At 32.5% G+C, this 18,221-nt stretch overlaps 1 long non-coding RNA gene across 1 annotated transcript in view; it reads right to left on the minus strand.

Moving 5' to 3' along the window:
• The window catches only part of LOC149137526 (uncharacterized), a 32,945-nt gene that overhangs the window by 4,948 nt on the left and 9,776 nt on the right, over positions 1–18,221 (minus strand). The window lies entirely within an intron of this gene.

Consider the following 18,221-nt stretch of genomic DNA (forward strand, 5'->3'; position numbering starts at 1 on the left):
CTATCTTTTACTGATGTTTTGACATTTAGTTATAGTTATGTTATTATATGAAACTGAAAAGTTGTGAAAGCTTCATATGTACGTAGTCTGTCCACAGTTCCTCATTGTAGTTATTGATTTTTATACTAGGCGTAGACTGAAGTAAAGAAATAAGGGTATCTTAACAAATTAGAAACTTTTAATTCAAATACAAACTGATTGTTTTGAGTATGGTAAGGCCAGGGCTTTTGACTTAAATCATCTTTGTTTTCATAGCACCATTAATAGTATGATAGTAAAACATGTAGTTATGTTTTGTATTGATTTATATAGAGAATTCTCTACACATTTTACAAAACTATATTCTATAACTTTTATTTATTGCTTATATACATTATTGGCATTATACAAGTGTTAGCTGTTCTATGTTCTGCATTTAATTCGTCTGTTGAGCACTACCAAGCCAAATGAGTTTCAATGTATGAACTATGCTAGGACAAACAACAAAGCAAAATGAAGAAAAAGAACATTATATTCTGTATCATATTTTGTCTACTATTTCTCATCACTTATATAATAAATTTTAGTGGAGGTGCATGGCTTAGTGGTTAAAGTGTTGGACTGGACTCATGATTGTAAGAGTATGGTTTTGATTCCTAGACCAGGCGATGTGTTGTGTTTTTGAACGAAACACTTCATTTCACATTGCTCTAGTCCACTGAGCTGGCAACAATGAGTAATCCTGCAACGAACCAGTGTCCCATCCAGTGGGGAATTTGCACATCATGAAAACCCTTATGAGTTGGCATGGCTCGAGAAGGTAACTTTAACTTTGCCTGTATAATAGATTTTGATTTCAAGATTCAAGGTCTTGGTTCATATTAAAATTATTTTTTATATGGGAATGTACAAATTTATGTATTTTGATCATTCAGACAATAGCCACATCTACTTTAGGTAAATTAACAGATTATGCAGTATTGTGTTCTTTTATGAGAAGTATCGAAAATGTGATAAGCTATAAGTATCTTGTGGTATCAACTGGCAGTCTTATGTTAATGTTGGAAAATTCTGCAGCTTTTATGTAAACGATAAATTAAACTTTATGTTTTTGGTAATCAGGACTAAGATTTTTGATAATTCTGGAGGGGATAATTTAAATGTAAATCTATTATAGACTTTCCTGAATCTCGTTACCTTTCAATAGTTTTAATCTGGAGGGATGGACTATAGCCATTACTCTTGCACTTCTTTAGAGACTGATGAGATCAATGCATTTGATGTTCAGTCTAAATAGATTTAAGTCAATGTCTTTAGGAAGAATGTGAGTTGAAAGAGAATTTCTGAGTGCTGATGTTCTTGAAGAAAAAATCAGGCAATATTAATGTAAGTGGGTTTGAGAGTTGTAAGTGGATGGGTCAATGGAGCACTAGACTGCTGGCTATGGGTTTGTCCCTTCAAATCCTTTTCTATACATCTATAGCAAAGTCCCTTAACCATCAACAGCCCAATTTCTTAACTGCTAGTTGGTATCACGGGATAGCTTATCACATAAAATCAAATAAATAATGGAACTGAACAAACTCAGGAATGCTGTTCTATTTCAGCTTCATTTTTTAAAAATTATACAAAAATAGCACTTGAAAAATTATCACAATTTTGCGTATAGAGACAAATTAGGATTTTGTACAATAGAAAGAGTAAGCAGTTAAAATAAAAACAAAAAAAAATGTGGAGATATTAGACATATAATATCTGGATGAGATATTTCAAAAATATAAAATAGATGACAGTTATTTTAGATAGAATCATATCCTAAAACTCTTTCCAGTTTTCTCTTCAAATGTTACAGCAGGATATCATAAATAAATGTTTAGTAGAATATGTATTATATCAATAATCAAAAATAGAAGATAAATACTAAAATAAAAATGCTTGTTTGGGGTATTATAAATCTTTTCATATAAAAAAGTGAATATCCTATTAAAATAATTATAAATCAAACTTTAGAATGTAGAAATGTTCAATTATATGTTATAGAATGCTATTTAGTAGTTGAAAAAAAACTTTGATGGATCTAATTTGGTAACATAAAGTAAATTCGTCATAAGTGGGCTGTTATTTGTAATTAACTGAAAAGCTAAGATTCTTGTACTAAGTAGAAAAAGTAGATACAGCTTTTATGTGAAACTGGCAGAAAATAAGATACTGTGAATTGGTTATTCATTCAAAGCAGTTGATCTATTCAAGCTAGATAATTTTTTTCTGATATTAGTTGTAATAGAATAAGGAAATTTTGATACCATTTTAGTAAACAATTTCATAATATGAAACTGACACTCATAACAAAATTTTCCTTCATGTTCCAAAGCTTCTTTAATTATACGAATTACACCATTTGGTAGATACTAGTGATGGAAATTGCTATTTAAAGTGTGGTGGTTCTAGGAATGCTGATAACTATATTTTGTACCATTAGCATATTTTGATTATTTAGAACAGGCACGAATTTACAATTCCATCCCTCTGATGTGAACAGAATATTTTCTTGAGATGTATTGTGTACTACTCTGATATATGTGATTGCTTGTATCCCAAGATTGGTTAAGTTATTCAGAGTTATATAAAATTCTTTTACTTTGATTGCTTTCCTGATATATGTATTAATGTATACTTCAAAACTAAGCTTATAGTAAACACTAACAACTAAGCCATTTGTTTCTTAAATATTGCTCAAGTAATCATCACTCTCCAGTTTCAAAAATTTCCTTATTTTTCTATTACCAAAACTTAGCATTTGAGCATAATGTGCTTTTAAATTGTACTTTTAACATCTCTTAATTTGACTTAACCTCACCTGATTTATTCAGTTACATTATTTCATCCTCCTTCTATACCTACCTAACCTCTCCTACTAATGGGCGAGGAACAATGGACATGATATTTTCTACGAGGCAGGTTCAGGAGAAATGATTAGAACAACAAATGCTACTATGTCAAGTCTTCAAACATTTAACTAAGGTATTTGACATAGTAAACAGGGAGGCACCATGGATTGTTTTGTGTAAACTTGTTTGTCCAACACATTTTGTGAGCATTTTCAAGGAACTACACAGAAACATGAAAGCTCAGGTAGTCTTTAATGGTGAGCTATTTCGTGAATTTTCGGTGGACAACGGTATCAAAGAGGGAGATATTCCTGCACCTACACTTTTCTCTATTTATATTGCTGCATTACTTTGGTATGCTTTCAAGGATTTCAACAGGGAAATTGGAATCAGATTTCAGATATCTAGTCATATTATTATTTGACCTGGTTTAACCGCAAAGCAAAAACTTTCAAAAAACTTGTTAAAGAATTACTTTATGCTGATGTTGCTGATTTGTTGGCACACTCAGAGGTGGATATGCAACATTTAATAGACAGATTGTCCACTGCATGTGTACATTTTGAACTCACAATTAGTTTGGGGAAAACCAAATAATATTTACTCCCATGCCAGAACAAAAATATTCTGACCCAAACATTTTTGTGAATGGAACAAGGTTTGAAGTCGTTGACACTTTTGTTTACTTAGGAAGCACACTGTCAAGAGATGGTAGTCTTGATGCAGAGATATATTATCAAATAGGGAAGAGAAGTGTTGCATTTGGAAAGCTTGAAAAGCAAATATGGGTGGATAGAGGTATTTCCCTGCAGACAAAAATCAGCATCTATAAAGTGTGTGTATTGTCTGCACTTCTTTATTCGAATGAGTCATGAACCACTTGCAAGTGTTATATAAAAATGCTTGAGAGATTTCATCAAAAGTGCCTCAGATGTATCTTAGGAGTCAAGTGTGAATGTTTCATACCAGATACAGAGGTTTTGCACATTGCACATTGCAGCTCAATTGAACAGCATGTTACCTTGTCTCAAATGAGATGGACTGGATATGCTGTTAGAATGAAAGACGAGCGTTTGTCAAAGCATCTTTTTTATGGTGAGTTCTGGTAAGTAACCACAACATAAGCCGAGGAAAAGGTATAAAGACTGTGTGAAGGAAAACTTGAAGAAACTAGATATGAACAAAAGTTATTGGGAAAATGATGCTCTAGATTGGAACAAGGGGAGAGGTGCTGTTAGGACTGGTTGCAATGCCTGGGAGGAAAAGATGATTCAGCACTCTGAACTTAAAAGGATCTGTCACAAAGAAACCATTAGAACTGTAATCAACAGTGAACATTGGGTATGTATTATATGTGATCATGTTCTGTTGTCAAAAGTCACATGAAAATCGTAATGCCCAGATAGGTAATGATCTTGGACACCAACCACCTATTACAACTTACGTCATTGTCAAAAAACTTATAAGACAATATCTGGACTTAAAAGACATGATAGTTCACAAAAACGTCAGAATCATATTCCAAAGGGCAAAGGTATAGAAGAAACTTAAATAATATCTGTCACTGGTGTTTTAAACCCTGACAGTCAGCAGCTGGTGTTAAAAGTCATTTAAGGGCTCATCAATGGAATGATTGTACTGTGTGATGGGGTGAGGTGTGTGTGTTGATGGAATAGCTATCATCTCTCAAGATGAAGCAATCATCATGTATAAATAATGGTAAAACAGGCAAACAAACTCCAAATTATTTTCATTTATTTCATTTATTTCATTTAACAGAATATGTTAGCTGTAAATTTTCCTTTCTATTTTCTTTTGTTTTGTTGTCGTATATATTTTTCTAACTTCATAATTTGTCCCAAACTTCCTAATACACTGTGTAGAAATATGTCTTCAATCAAGTAGTATTAATATGAAGGGTTAAACTAGTTAGATTGTCTTCATCCTTGCATCAAAACACCCTTTTCAAGTGGTAAGTTAATAGAACAGCTTTTACTCACAAAAGAATGACAGCAAAAGAGCAGGGTTGGAGAAAGTCAAAGTACAAAATAAGTAAATAAATGAATAAATAAATAAATATGTAAGCTAAATAAAATATTGTCATTTTTCTCTCTCACTCTTTCTCTGCCTTGATCTCTATTTTTTACTTTCTCTCTTCTTTGTGGAATGGAAAGAAAATTCTAATTACAAACTACAGAGATGTCGTGAGCAGATCTTCGTTCAAATGCAAGAGCTTTTGGTCACGCACTATTTTTAGAACAGCACTACATTCTTTTTTTTTTTTTATCAAGAAATGAAGTAAAATGTAAAGAAATTGATTAAAATGATAAAAAGAAACGGTAAAAGAAATGAAGGCAAGGTAAAAAAAAAAAAAAACAAATCTTCAGAAGCAAATTGTAACTGTTGGAATAAAAGGAGCTTAGTAAAGAAATAGTAGTTGAAGAAACCGTACATGCAACAGTGAAGGAAACACAAGATTGAATGAAAGAAGCATAGATGAAATGAAACTGAAAATAATTGGAAGCATTAGTAGTGAAGATAAGATAGATGAGAGCATTGACAAAATGCAAACATTTCTCACCAAAATAAGTAAACCTAAATTAATGGCTAGAACCGTAAAGAACATTTATACATTTTCTAAAGATTTTGAAAAGCTAAATCTTCTGGATTAATATATTGAAGTGGATTACAAATGTTAACTAAAAGGATTAAAAGAAAGATCATGGTTCAATATTGACAAGAGCAAAGAGAATGTTTATTTGAAAAAATTAATAAGAATGCTCAATCATCTACTCTTCTATTATTATATATTACCAAGAATGTCATAACATTTCTCTAGCTTATTCTAGTCTTGGTTATTGTAATACAAAAGAAACTAATTGAACTCAAACACTAAGTTATATTTGTATCACCAGGGCCGAATTTACACCTAGTGGAGAATTCTGGGCCAATAGATTTTGGGGGCATCCACGATGTGTTTGGCCCAATAAATAAAATGTGGGCTCAATAGTTTTCAAATCTATTAGATTTAGAAAAACAGTTAAACAAGGAATTGAATAACAAATTATTTATTTGATTGCTGTAAATAATATCTTTTATTCGTTTCAGTCATTAGACTGTGGCCATGCTGGGGCACTGCCTTGAAAGGTTTAATGGGTAAAAATCGAACTTGGGACTTTTTTAAGGTCTGGTACTTGCTCTATCAGTCACTTTTGTTGGAACACTAAATTTGGGTGTGGGGTGTAAACAAACCAACACTGGTTGTCAGCTGGTGGTGAGGAATGAATGCAAATACTAACGTGCACACACACACACAGCCTTTATATATTTAATCCTTTATATTGAACACTCAATATTTCATATATTCAATAAGACATATTCCATATATTCAATAAGACATTCAATACTTCGTTTCATTGTACCATCCATTTTTATATTATATATTCCATATTCTATATCCCACATTAATTTTACAAGAATATAAATAAAACATAAAAAACAGAGTTGGAACTTTTTTAAATAAAATAATATATTCCTCTATACATGATCATACAAAACCCTTTTTTTGTATTTATTTTTACTCACATATATATACATATATATATATATGTATATATATATATATATATATATATATATATATATATATATATATATATATATATATATATACACACATACATACACACATATATATATACATACATATGTATGTATGTATGTGTGTATGTATGTATGTATATATGTGTGTGTGTGTGCGTGTGTGTGTATATATATATATCAAATGGGTTTCTTTCAGTTTCCACCTACCAAATCCACTTACTAGGCCTTGGTCAGCCTAGGATTATAGTAGAAGACACTTACCCAAGGTATCATACAGTGAGACTGATCCTAAAATCATCTGAATGGGAAGGAAACTTCCTACAACACAGTTATGCTTGTGCCTTAATATTTTAATTCTAAGCTCTAGGTTTCTCTGAGTTAAAGGAGCCACCCATTCTTGAAAGCCCCGGGAAATAGCCCTATTGGCTTGTACAGAAATCCAGCCCTGTGTTTCTCACACCTGGCCAAATTTTAGTACAGTTCTTGATAAAAAAAACCAAAATCAGAACAGAATCAAAATAAGAGGACAAGAGGACAAATTACAGTTTTAGAAGTCAGAATGAAAAGCTACTATTATGGTAGCATGACAAAATGCATCCAGTTAACTCTGTAATATGGTTGGCCATAGAAAGGGCATTTAGCCATAAATGCCAAAAATAAAATGTGCTAGTAAAATATGTTCTCCCTAACAATCTAGGTGAGAAGTGACTGTGAATAAGAACTGATTCAGGCTGTTAAAACCCATCTAAACCCATGCCAGCATGGACCAAGGAAATAATGATAACCATAATGGTTTCAAATTTTGACAAAAGGGCAGCAATTTTGTGGGAGGGGATGAGTCAATTACATCGACTCCAGTGTTCAGCTGGTACTTATTTTATCGACCCTGAAAGGATGAAAGACAAAGTCAACTTTGGTAGAATTTGAACTCAGAATGTAGCAACAGCCAGTTTACCACCTTAATAATAATAATAATGATAATAATAATAATAGTAACAATTATATGGTAAGGAATAAAAAATGAACTCAGAATGTAAAGACATATGAAATGTCACTAAGCATTTTGATCCAATGATGACAGGCAAAATTGACCTTGGCACCATTTAAACACAAAATGTAAACAGTCAGAAAAAATGATATTTTGTCTGATGAGCTGATAATTCTGCCAATAATAATAATTTTTTTCTTTATTAGCCACTAGGGATTGAATATACACAAGAAGAAATACATAACTTTCATTAGGTTTTAGAAAGAAAGCAAAGAGAAGAAAATGTAGAGTATGGAAAAAACATGAAGAAAAAGGAGAAATATTATACAATAAATGGAAGGATGTATTAAACTTTTGAAAGGTACACATGCACACATACAAATGCACATGCTCACACATATGTACACACATACATAAATACATATGTACACATGTATACATACATATTTGCATTAGAATAAATAAAAGAGACTATGATAAAAAACTAGATAGAATTAAAAGAAATATCAATCAAAGATTACTAGTTAGGTTGAGTTCGTACACTCAATGACTGGGTTTACTTAACTACTTCTCAAATTATGTTAGAGTGAAAATCAATGCACCAGTAAGCACTTATTAAATATTTGCTGTTGTGAAATACCAAGAGCTTGAGGGCATTCACTTTTAAGTTTGGTGTGATAGCTTAGTTTTAATTTTATTGGAAATCTATCTTTTGCTTGTTAATTATATTCTGAAACTGTTTTTATATCATTATAATGTCTTCAGAAAGTTGATGGCACCACAAATGCATAAATTTGTCTCTAAACTGTTTGTTTGATTTTCAAAGAATAACGAATCTTAACTCAGCTTTGTTCTCTTCATTGTCAATTGTTATTTTCTGGAGGAGGGATTTTATTGTTGTTTCAAATAAATTGTTCCTCTTCATCTGTTTTTGTTGTTTTACACTGAGTCTTATGTTTCTGCAGTGTTTTTGTTTTCCTTTTTATATTTTCACCAATTGCTTTTAAAATTTTCATCTATAAAAATTATTTCTTACTTATTGGATGATGAAGATTTGCTTCTATGTATTTGCACTGTTTGGTGATGAGGCATTTTTTCATGTTCCCAATATTGGGCATAAAGATGTTTCACTTGCCAACCTTAGAGTTTTGGCTGGTGAAGCTCTAAAAGCTGGGGATTGTTGAAGTATTCTTTTTACTTTTTGTGTTGCTGTTAATCTTCATTAATTTCATTTTCTTGTTCTTTTCAGTTACTTATTTCAATTTTGTTTTCTGGGTATTCAACTCTAAGGAGGGTTTTACACCAACAAAAGTCACAGCTAGGTTTTCTGTCCCATATTACCTTGTTGTAACACCTACTAAGTACAGTTCTAACATCGTTTTGTAGTCATTGGATGTCATTAGGACTTGCAAATCCACTTTGACATCCCCTAACTTTTCCTCAACCTTGCTTTGACCACTCACTCATACTGCAATACAACAGTCATACCTAGCTATGGATTTATGTTGCTTCTGATGTCTTTTATTGTTCCATTTGTAATGTTTGACTCATGTACTGGTACTTAAATGTATATTCAGAGATATATTTGACAATTTCAGCTGTGTTTCAGTTATATATTCAATTTCAAAAGTACAAAAACAGTGCTACTGCTTTTGCTTTTTTAATCAATAAAACTTATGTTGAAACAAAGTTTTATTGATGTGTTCACTAAGCATGAGTTATTTATAATTTTTCTCTTTGCCCGATCCTAAATTTGATTCTATGGCAAAGAAATGATGTTAAGTTTTACAAAATTTTCCTACCTACATTTTTTACTTATAATTTTGATAGATCTAAAAATTCTTTAAGTTAAGGGAAGGCCTGTCTTAACACAACTGTTGTATGAATGGACAGCATCATTTGAATTTGTGTAACAGTCACAACTGCTGTTGTTACTATTACTATTGTTGCTTTCAAGATTACATATTTGGGTATTTGAGATATTTTCTTCTGTTAATTATTCACTCTTTTTAGTATGTTCAATTGTGTGTTTTGATTTTGTGCTAGTTTTGGCCTTTGTAAAGTTTAGTCTTGTACAATTGTGTGTAGTAGCTATTTTGGATGGGAAAATTTTGATGAGGTCAAATTTCTATCAACCTCCTTTCGAGGTTGATGGAAAAAATACCAGTCGAGTAATGGGATGATGTAACTGACTAGGCCTCTCCTGCCAAATTTCTGGCCTTGTGCCTAATATCAGAAACAACAACAACAATAAATGTAGGGTAAGACAATTAATGAATATATGATTAGATAGATGTGCCAAAACTTCCCTTGGAAGAGGTAAGTTAATTAAAACTCACAACATTGAGACAGATTTAGACACCAAAATCTGATAATTAAAACAGAACAAGCCATACAAGTAGGTATTGATAAAACTGATAAGATACAACAGAGATATGAAAGAGAAAATTAAAATAAAACAGACTATTTCAGAATAGAATAGACTGATATCAAAACACAGACTTAATGCCAGAAATGCAGTGATAGTTATCAATGCACTAGACATCTCAGACATTGATTTCACCATCAATATAATATACTGAAAGTTAAGTAAACTGGTGTTGTTAAAGGCAGACATCCACTATGCTTCAGATATGTGGTTCAGCCTCAATTGACGACTGTGCCTAATATTTTTTTTTTATGAAGGCATGTGATTCAGTAGTTAGGATGTTCAGCTCATGATTATAAGATCATGTGTTCCAATCCTGTGCCAAGCAGAATGTGTCTTTCAGTAAGTTACTTTATTTTTTTATTGTGCCAATCTACTCAGATATAACTAGTACCAGGCAGATGATGGTGCAGTTCTCTTTCCCCTCCAGTTGTCACATCATAGATGTTAAGTTAAATCAAAAGTAAGAGGGTTGAGAAGATGTCTGCTTTTTGTGGACACTGTGGACACAGGCATTTAAAATGATTAGCAATCATATAGTACATATTACCAAACAATACATACTCATGTGAGATAACTCATGCTTAGTGAACACATCAACTAAAAACTACACATTGTATTAAAAGATCACCACCCTAAAGCTTGGATATAACAATGAGATGCCCAGAGCATAATGGAATTATTCAAATGGAAAACTGTTGCAAAATAATCATATCTGTATACATTCTGAGTTCAAATACTGCTGAGGTTGATTTTGCCTTTCATCCTTTCAGGGTCGATAAAATAAGTACCAGTTGAACACTGAGACCAATGTAATCGACTTGCCCACTCCCTCAAAATAGCTAGCCTTGTGCCAAAAATGTGAAATCAATATAATCACATCAGTTCTTGAAAAATATTTAGAAGCAAACGAAGGTAGACTGATTGGTAACAAAAAAAGAAGAAGACTTGTTTATGCATATATGAAAAACAATAAAGTGCAAACCAGAAACCTAATTACACTAAGAAAAGTGATTTATAAAAGGACTAAGCAGTGAAAAGTTAAAAAGCAAACGAAAAATATAATCAAAGAACTCTGAAAATTAATTAGGGTAAAATATAAAGAAACATTTCTTTATGATCAACATCCTGTAGAATTGAATAATAGAGAAGTGAGAGAGTGTGAAAATCCCCACACTAAAGGTAGAAACTGGAAGCTTGATTTAAACTCCACAAAATCAATGTGTAACAAGAAAAGAAACTATGAATAATATAAAATAAGAGGCTGACATTGGCTGACTGACTACTGAGCAGTTAAAAATGTTTGTTATGCATATATATATATATATATATATATATATATATATATATGCATGCATGTTGTATGTATATATACACATATATATATAGATGGCGTTAGGAAGGGCATCCAGCTGTAGAAACTCTGCCAAATCAGACTGGAGCCTGGTGTTGCCATCCGGTTTCACCAGTCCTCAGTCAAATCGTCCAACCCATGCTAGCATGGAAAGCGGACGTTAAACGATGATGATGATGATGATGATGATATATATACATACATATATATATATATATATATATATATATATATATATATATATATATATATATATATATATACATACATATATATATATACATACATATATATATACATACATATATATATACATACATATATATATACATACATATATATATATATATATATATATATATATATATATATATATATATATATATGTATGTATACAAATATCTATAGGTATGTATGTACGCATGAACGTATGCATACACACACACATATATAAACACATATATGAATACATACATATATGTTTGTATGCATATGAATGTGAATTTGTGTGTACTTTTTGCTTATTATCTTTGCAAAAATGCAAATATCAGCAACAAAACTGAACTACTTGTGCTTTAGGAATGAAATCCCTTGTGATATTTATTCTTCATTAACTTAGTTACTTCCTTTTCATTTTCCCTGTTAAAAATCAGTGAGATATTGGAAATAAGCAATGATACTAATGAAAACAAAATTTGTTTTAATATGAAATAAAGAAAAAGAATCACATTTAAGAATCCACAAACCACATCATTGTAAAGATAGGCTATATCAACAGATATGATAAAGAAGGTACTTATATCTATTAAAAACAGAATCAATAATAATTGGTGCACTAAATATCACATAAAAGAAAATAAAAACTATACAAAGGCTCAGAACTTTGCTTACAATCTAAAAATAGCCCTGCAAGATACATCCTACATTCTGCCAAAAACTCTTTCAAATGAGTAACACAACTCACATAGCATATGTTTCATGCAGTGACCTCTTAAATTTATAACCAAACAAGAAGGAACACAAACCAAACCAAATGCAAGACACACCACATTATTATACTGTGCACACTTCAGGAAAACTGTGATGCTGTGAAACATATTCATGAAACAACTGAAAGCATTTATCAACAAAGACAAATGGAAAAACCTTTGCATGATCGCAAGAAAAAACAATTGATCACATCCTTTATGGCTGCCAATTTCTGACAAGGAAAGAATATATCCACAGCCATAACTGGGGAGATAACTATATCTTTTGAACAATATGCTGACAACTCTATATGAAATCAGAGAATCGGTGGTATAAGCATTTACTAAATCCAATATCGATATGTAACAAAGATATAGCTACAATGCCCTCAGACATGTCTTCACATACTGAGAAAGAGATCAAAGTAAACTACACAGATATAATTACTAAAGAAAGGAAAACCTATACAGTATGAAAGACATTTTGATCTCCTCCAACATTGCTTGGGAAGAAGTTGAAAATCTATCATAGTTTTAGGAACTATCATGGTTTAAGGAATGAAAATAAGCAAGGTGTAGGGTATGAGAGTTAAGATATTGATGATGATGATGATGATAATAGTAATAATAATCTTTTGTTTTAGCTGTAAGAGCATGTATAGAGTAAAAAATACATATCTTTCACTTGAGGTAACAAGGAACAGTGCAGCATGAAAGACAAGATACAAATATAAAAAGAGAAGGTGTGCGAAACATCATATATGAAAGGGAATATTAAGATTTTAAAAGTATTGAAGTAAATATAAAAGGTACAATAAAACACACAAAGATGATTGTCAAGATTGGACTTTGGCTCTCCACAACCCTTCCACTAACCAATTCTTGAATTGTGTAGGATTGCAATACAATGCACACTATGAGGGGTGGGGAGACATAAGATTATTTGAGGGCCATTTGATGTTGTAAAACTCTGTCTTCAGTCAAATGCTTTCTAAAATGTGTTGTAATGTCTCAATTTTATTTTTACTCATAAACTTCTTTTGCATACTGATTATATTCTGAATCTAATTGATTTTGTGCTATTCTAACTTCGTTGGAAATTCTTTAGTACCACAATGAATAATTTTGACTATTAATTGCTTTTTTCTATTTGAATTTTGAAGGGCAATGAATTGTAGTTTTTCCGTTATCCTCCTCATTTTAATTATTATTATTATTATTATTATTATTATTATTATTATTATTTTCATTATCATCTTCTTTCAATTCTGTTTCCATTTCTTGTTGAGGGTCTTCCTGACACCTAGAGCAGTGGCGTACCACTGTGTACATTGGTAAGCCATTAAAATAAACACACCAAATTGTCCATTTACAACATTATGTGATAGAGAAAAGGGGGGGAGAAAGACAGAGAGAAACAAATTAAAATTTTAGAAAAAGAAACAAAGAAAATAAAGGGGAATAGGGAAAAGGCCACAATGTTCTTCTCAATACGCGTGATGTACCAATTGAGGCAATCTTTTGCACTTCCTGTATGGATGGTAAGCAAGGGGTCATTCTTAAATAATTTTCAGTTCCTTTTTTGATCCTTCCAAGTGCTCCTACAATCACTGGTATTGTAACCATCTTGAGATGCCACATCTTTTTTATTTTGATTAGCAAATCTTTATATGCTTTGAGCTTATCAAATACTTTTGCTAAGATATTATGGTCATAAGGTATGCTCATGTCAATCAATAAACAGACTTTATTGTTTTGGTCTTTCACATCAATATCTGGTTTATTTGCCCTGATAGTCTGGTCTGTACATACTGGGAAGTCCCAAAGAATAGTTACGTTTTCTCCATCAGTTACAACCTCAGGATCATGCTTGTACCATTTGTCAGCAGTTTTGATTTTATAATGCCAACACATTATCCAGTGTAGATATTGACCAACTCTGTCATATCTTGATTTGTACTCTACAGGTGCTAAAACCTTACATCCAGAGATTAGGTGGTCCACTGTTTCTATCCCATCGTTGCACTTTAGATCTACACTAGTTTCATTCACATTGGCTTGATAGTTCTGGGTCAATAATCTCTGATCTTGGGCAGCCAAGATTAAGCCTTCACTCTCTGCCTGTCATACCCCTTGTCTTGGCACATTCTACTGAGTACAGTTCCAGTATGTCTTTGTGGCTTTTGTGTGGTCATTAGTACTTGTAAATTATTTTGACATCCCTTGACCAGATATCATCTCTTGTTAGTCCTGCTTTAACCACTTGTACATACTTCAAAACAAATGTAATGTCTATCCAAAACTCTATATCATTTCCAACAATGCTCAGAAGCATGCATCCCCAATCCCATGTGGGCTAATTATATTGAAAAAGAGTAGAAGTAGAAAGAAGGTTAATGAGTATGGAAGAAGTAGAAGAATTAGAGAAGAGAAGTCTACTTTTGTATCTGAAAGAAGATGAAGAGACATCTTTTAAGGAGGTAATAAGTGAAGGACTATTTACTGAATTTGTAGAACTCAAACACAGAAAATGGGAAAAGTGGAAAAGAGGACGTCAAACCTCAAAAGAAAGAAACTTCACTTTGTGTTTTTTGAAAACACAAATGTGTTAAATGTTACAAATATTGTACATATTTCTTCTAAGGCCTCTACCAATGCTATCACAATAATAATAATAATAATAATTTCAGCTCCATGCTGAATAACAACATGGATATGCTACACCTGGCTCTCCATTCAAAAACAAATCTAATCTAATAACATCGGTGGAATGGAATAAAAGAACCTGTGGAAGACTTGAAGGAAGTAGCCTTTTAACAAAAATAATCACAAGAACGAAATTTTACTGCCATATAAAGCACAGTTTCTCCTATGCACGATGTCTCAGTGAAACATCTGCGAAACACACATGTGAAATCAACACCAGAAAGTTTACAAATTTTAAAATATAAATGGAACAAAACAGTAAGTACATAGATTGATTAACTATTCATACACACAAATCTTTACACAATCATATATACATTTTAATACCCACAGGATTACACATACATCCCGGTGTTTACAAAGCTATGTGAAATTTACAGGACACACGTACACGCATATGAAAATACGTGTCACAAACGAAGCAAAAAAAGGAAAAAGCAAAACAGAAATTTTTTTTATTTTTCGAACTAACACAGACAAAGTGAACAATTCATAGGTTTAAAAACGCCACAAAAAACTATGGGAGATAAATCTATCAAAAAAAAAACTACAGACAAATACAGATCTGTTGTCTCAAAATATTAACCCTAATCAGACAGATTCATCCCCTAATGTCAACATCCAGGCTTGTCAAGCCTCAATGATAACAAAGCAAAATACAAACCATATTGGCCATCACTCGGATCACCAAAGACCACATACTCAAATGATGTACCAGATCGAGTGCAAAAAATCAGCTACTCATTCAAATGTTCCTGAAACACAGGAGTTGGAAGTACCCCACAACTGGAATATTCCAACAGATGGCCGTCTATGCTCATCATCAAATAACCAAAAGAAAAAGAATGAAAAATCGTCTACGGGAGATAATAAAGAAGTTCTTAAGGCCTATCATGCCATGTATTTTCCCACAAAAATATATCTAATACTGTACAAACCTACTTAAACTGGAAACAGAAACACCCTGAAGTAAGACCCTACATAGACAGTAACAAGCTTGCCAATGTCAGAAGAAATATTATGTAAAAGAATTTACTAACTGAATTAGAGATTGACCAAATTAAACAATCAGTAAAGGATAAAAGGAACAAAGTTGCAGCAAAAAGAAGATACTACAGAGGATGAAAATGCAATAATGATTAAAAGAGTTAATGTAACTGATAAGCACAGTGAAAGACTTTCTGAACCAACCATAACATTAAGACAGATGAAAATCAAATATATGAAGAAAGTCACACAGAAATTGACCCCACAGAACTACATGATCTAAAATATCAAATCATGATTGAATGGCTGAAAATTAAAGAAACCAGTATGAATGAACGTGACACTTTTCCAAAAATTTGCAATTCTAACCAAAACCTGAAAATAATTGGTAAAATCCACCTTGCACTTAAGGATATAATTTCAGCTAATGATGTTCATATTACAGATCTCAACCACCTGTACTATGCATCTGCGAAAATCATACTTGACATCGAAAACCATACTTGACATCGATACCACCATAGAAACTATCAAGCAAAAGGTATGAGCTAAAGCTGCCTGCATAGCATGGTATGAAAAGCGATTTAGATTCTTCAAGGACAAAAACATGTTAAAAAATAACCCCAAAAATTTTTACAGGAAGCTAGGGAAAATACCAGCAATCCTATTATTCCACTGCACCTTTTGGTGTCAGTAGCTTACACTTGGTTCACCATATGGAATTCCTGCCAGGTTTTGCTTCCACACCATGAATTTCTTTTCTAGTTTTGATATAGAATCTGCTATGAGGGGAAGATCATCAGCATATAGTTGTTTTCAGGGGCTGCTGGTTTTTAATTCCTGTGATATGGCCTGGAGGACAATGATGAACAAGAAGGTACAAAGACTGAGCCTTGAACGCTTGTGGTTAAGACCGAGCTGTATTCATGGTTAACTCTCACCTTACTGACAGTATCTCTGTACATGGCCTGTACAGCTTTCACCAGCCTCTCATCTACCCCAAGCACCCACAGAGCACACTATATCACACAGTAGGGTAATCTATTGAAGGTTTTCCCTAGATCAATGAATGCCAAGTATAATGGTTTATTCTTAGCTAAGTACTTCTCTTGCAGTTGCCTGACACTGAAACTAGCCTCAGTATTGCTTCTCCCTAGGGTGAAGCCAAATTGCATTTTAACTAGCCTAATTCTGCTCCTAATTAATTAGGCTATAACTCTCTCCATAATTTTCATCACCTGGTTCAGGAATTTGATGCCTCTATAATTGCTTCTATTTGAGGCATCTCCCTTACTCTTGTAGCAGCTAACAATAATGCTGCCACACCAGTGTTATGCCTTCCTGAATAACCTGATTAACTATAAGGATGACTAGCTTGTATCCTACCTTACCAGATATTTTGAGCATCTCAGCAGTGATTCCAGATAGACCAGGGGCTTTCCCCGTTCTTATATGTTTAATTGCCTAATCTACCATACTGCTGGCTACTAGGATAGCTGGTCCCTCCGTGGGTCCATATGAGGGAGATTCCTTTTATCCCATTAATTTTTCTACACCTCTTTCTTCACTGTGTCACTAAGTGCAAGCATACCATTATCCATCTGCACATACTTCTCTCCCACAATATCTTGATTCTCTTTGACAAAATCCAGAACACCTCAAGTCTTCGATCTTCACACTGTAGGCCATTAGCAAACCTCTTCATTTTTGCTTCTGTCCTAGCTAGATAAACCTGGTGTCATGCTTCCTTTTTAGATTTCTAGCATGATTCTTTGCTTCCCATACTTTTCCATAATCTTTAGCTACTACTGATTATCCAAATTCCACTAAAGAGCTGAATTGGCCAACTATCTTCTGGAATCTTTGGTCCTTTATGACATCCTAGAATCAAAGATTTATGACAGATAAGTTGAAACAACTTACTCGATAAATTGCCATCTTCAATCTCACACAAATCACAATACAAATGCTGCTAACTACGGTATTCCATTTCATGCATCATATTCTTACTAACATGATCAACAGAGACATGTTTTGCCAACAGAATTTAATCTTATATCATAAATTATATCTTTTGTCCTTTCAAAATACATGCACTTTCACAAATAACAAATACATGATACTTTGAACTCACAAACCTCACTTAAAGACCGGATAATGAGCAATTTTTTCATGCTTTTGCTGATTATTAACATTAGGCAAATATCTCCCACATATAAAAATGTGTATTAACACACAATACACATTAAAAATATGCCACCTTTCATACCAGCATGTTTATTGACACATTTAAATAATGTTTTAAATGCTCTGATTTTAA

The sequence above is a fragment of the Octopus bimaculoides genome, chromosome 1 (assembly GCF_046866305.1).
Source record: "Octopus bimaculoides isolate indiv1 chromosome 1, ASM4686630v1, whole genome shotgun sequence".
NCBI classification, from domain to species: domain Eukaryota; kingdom Metazoa; phylum Mollusca; class Cephalopoda; order Octopoda; family Octopodidae; genus Octopus; species Octopus bimaculoides.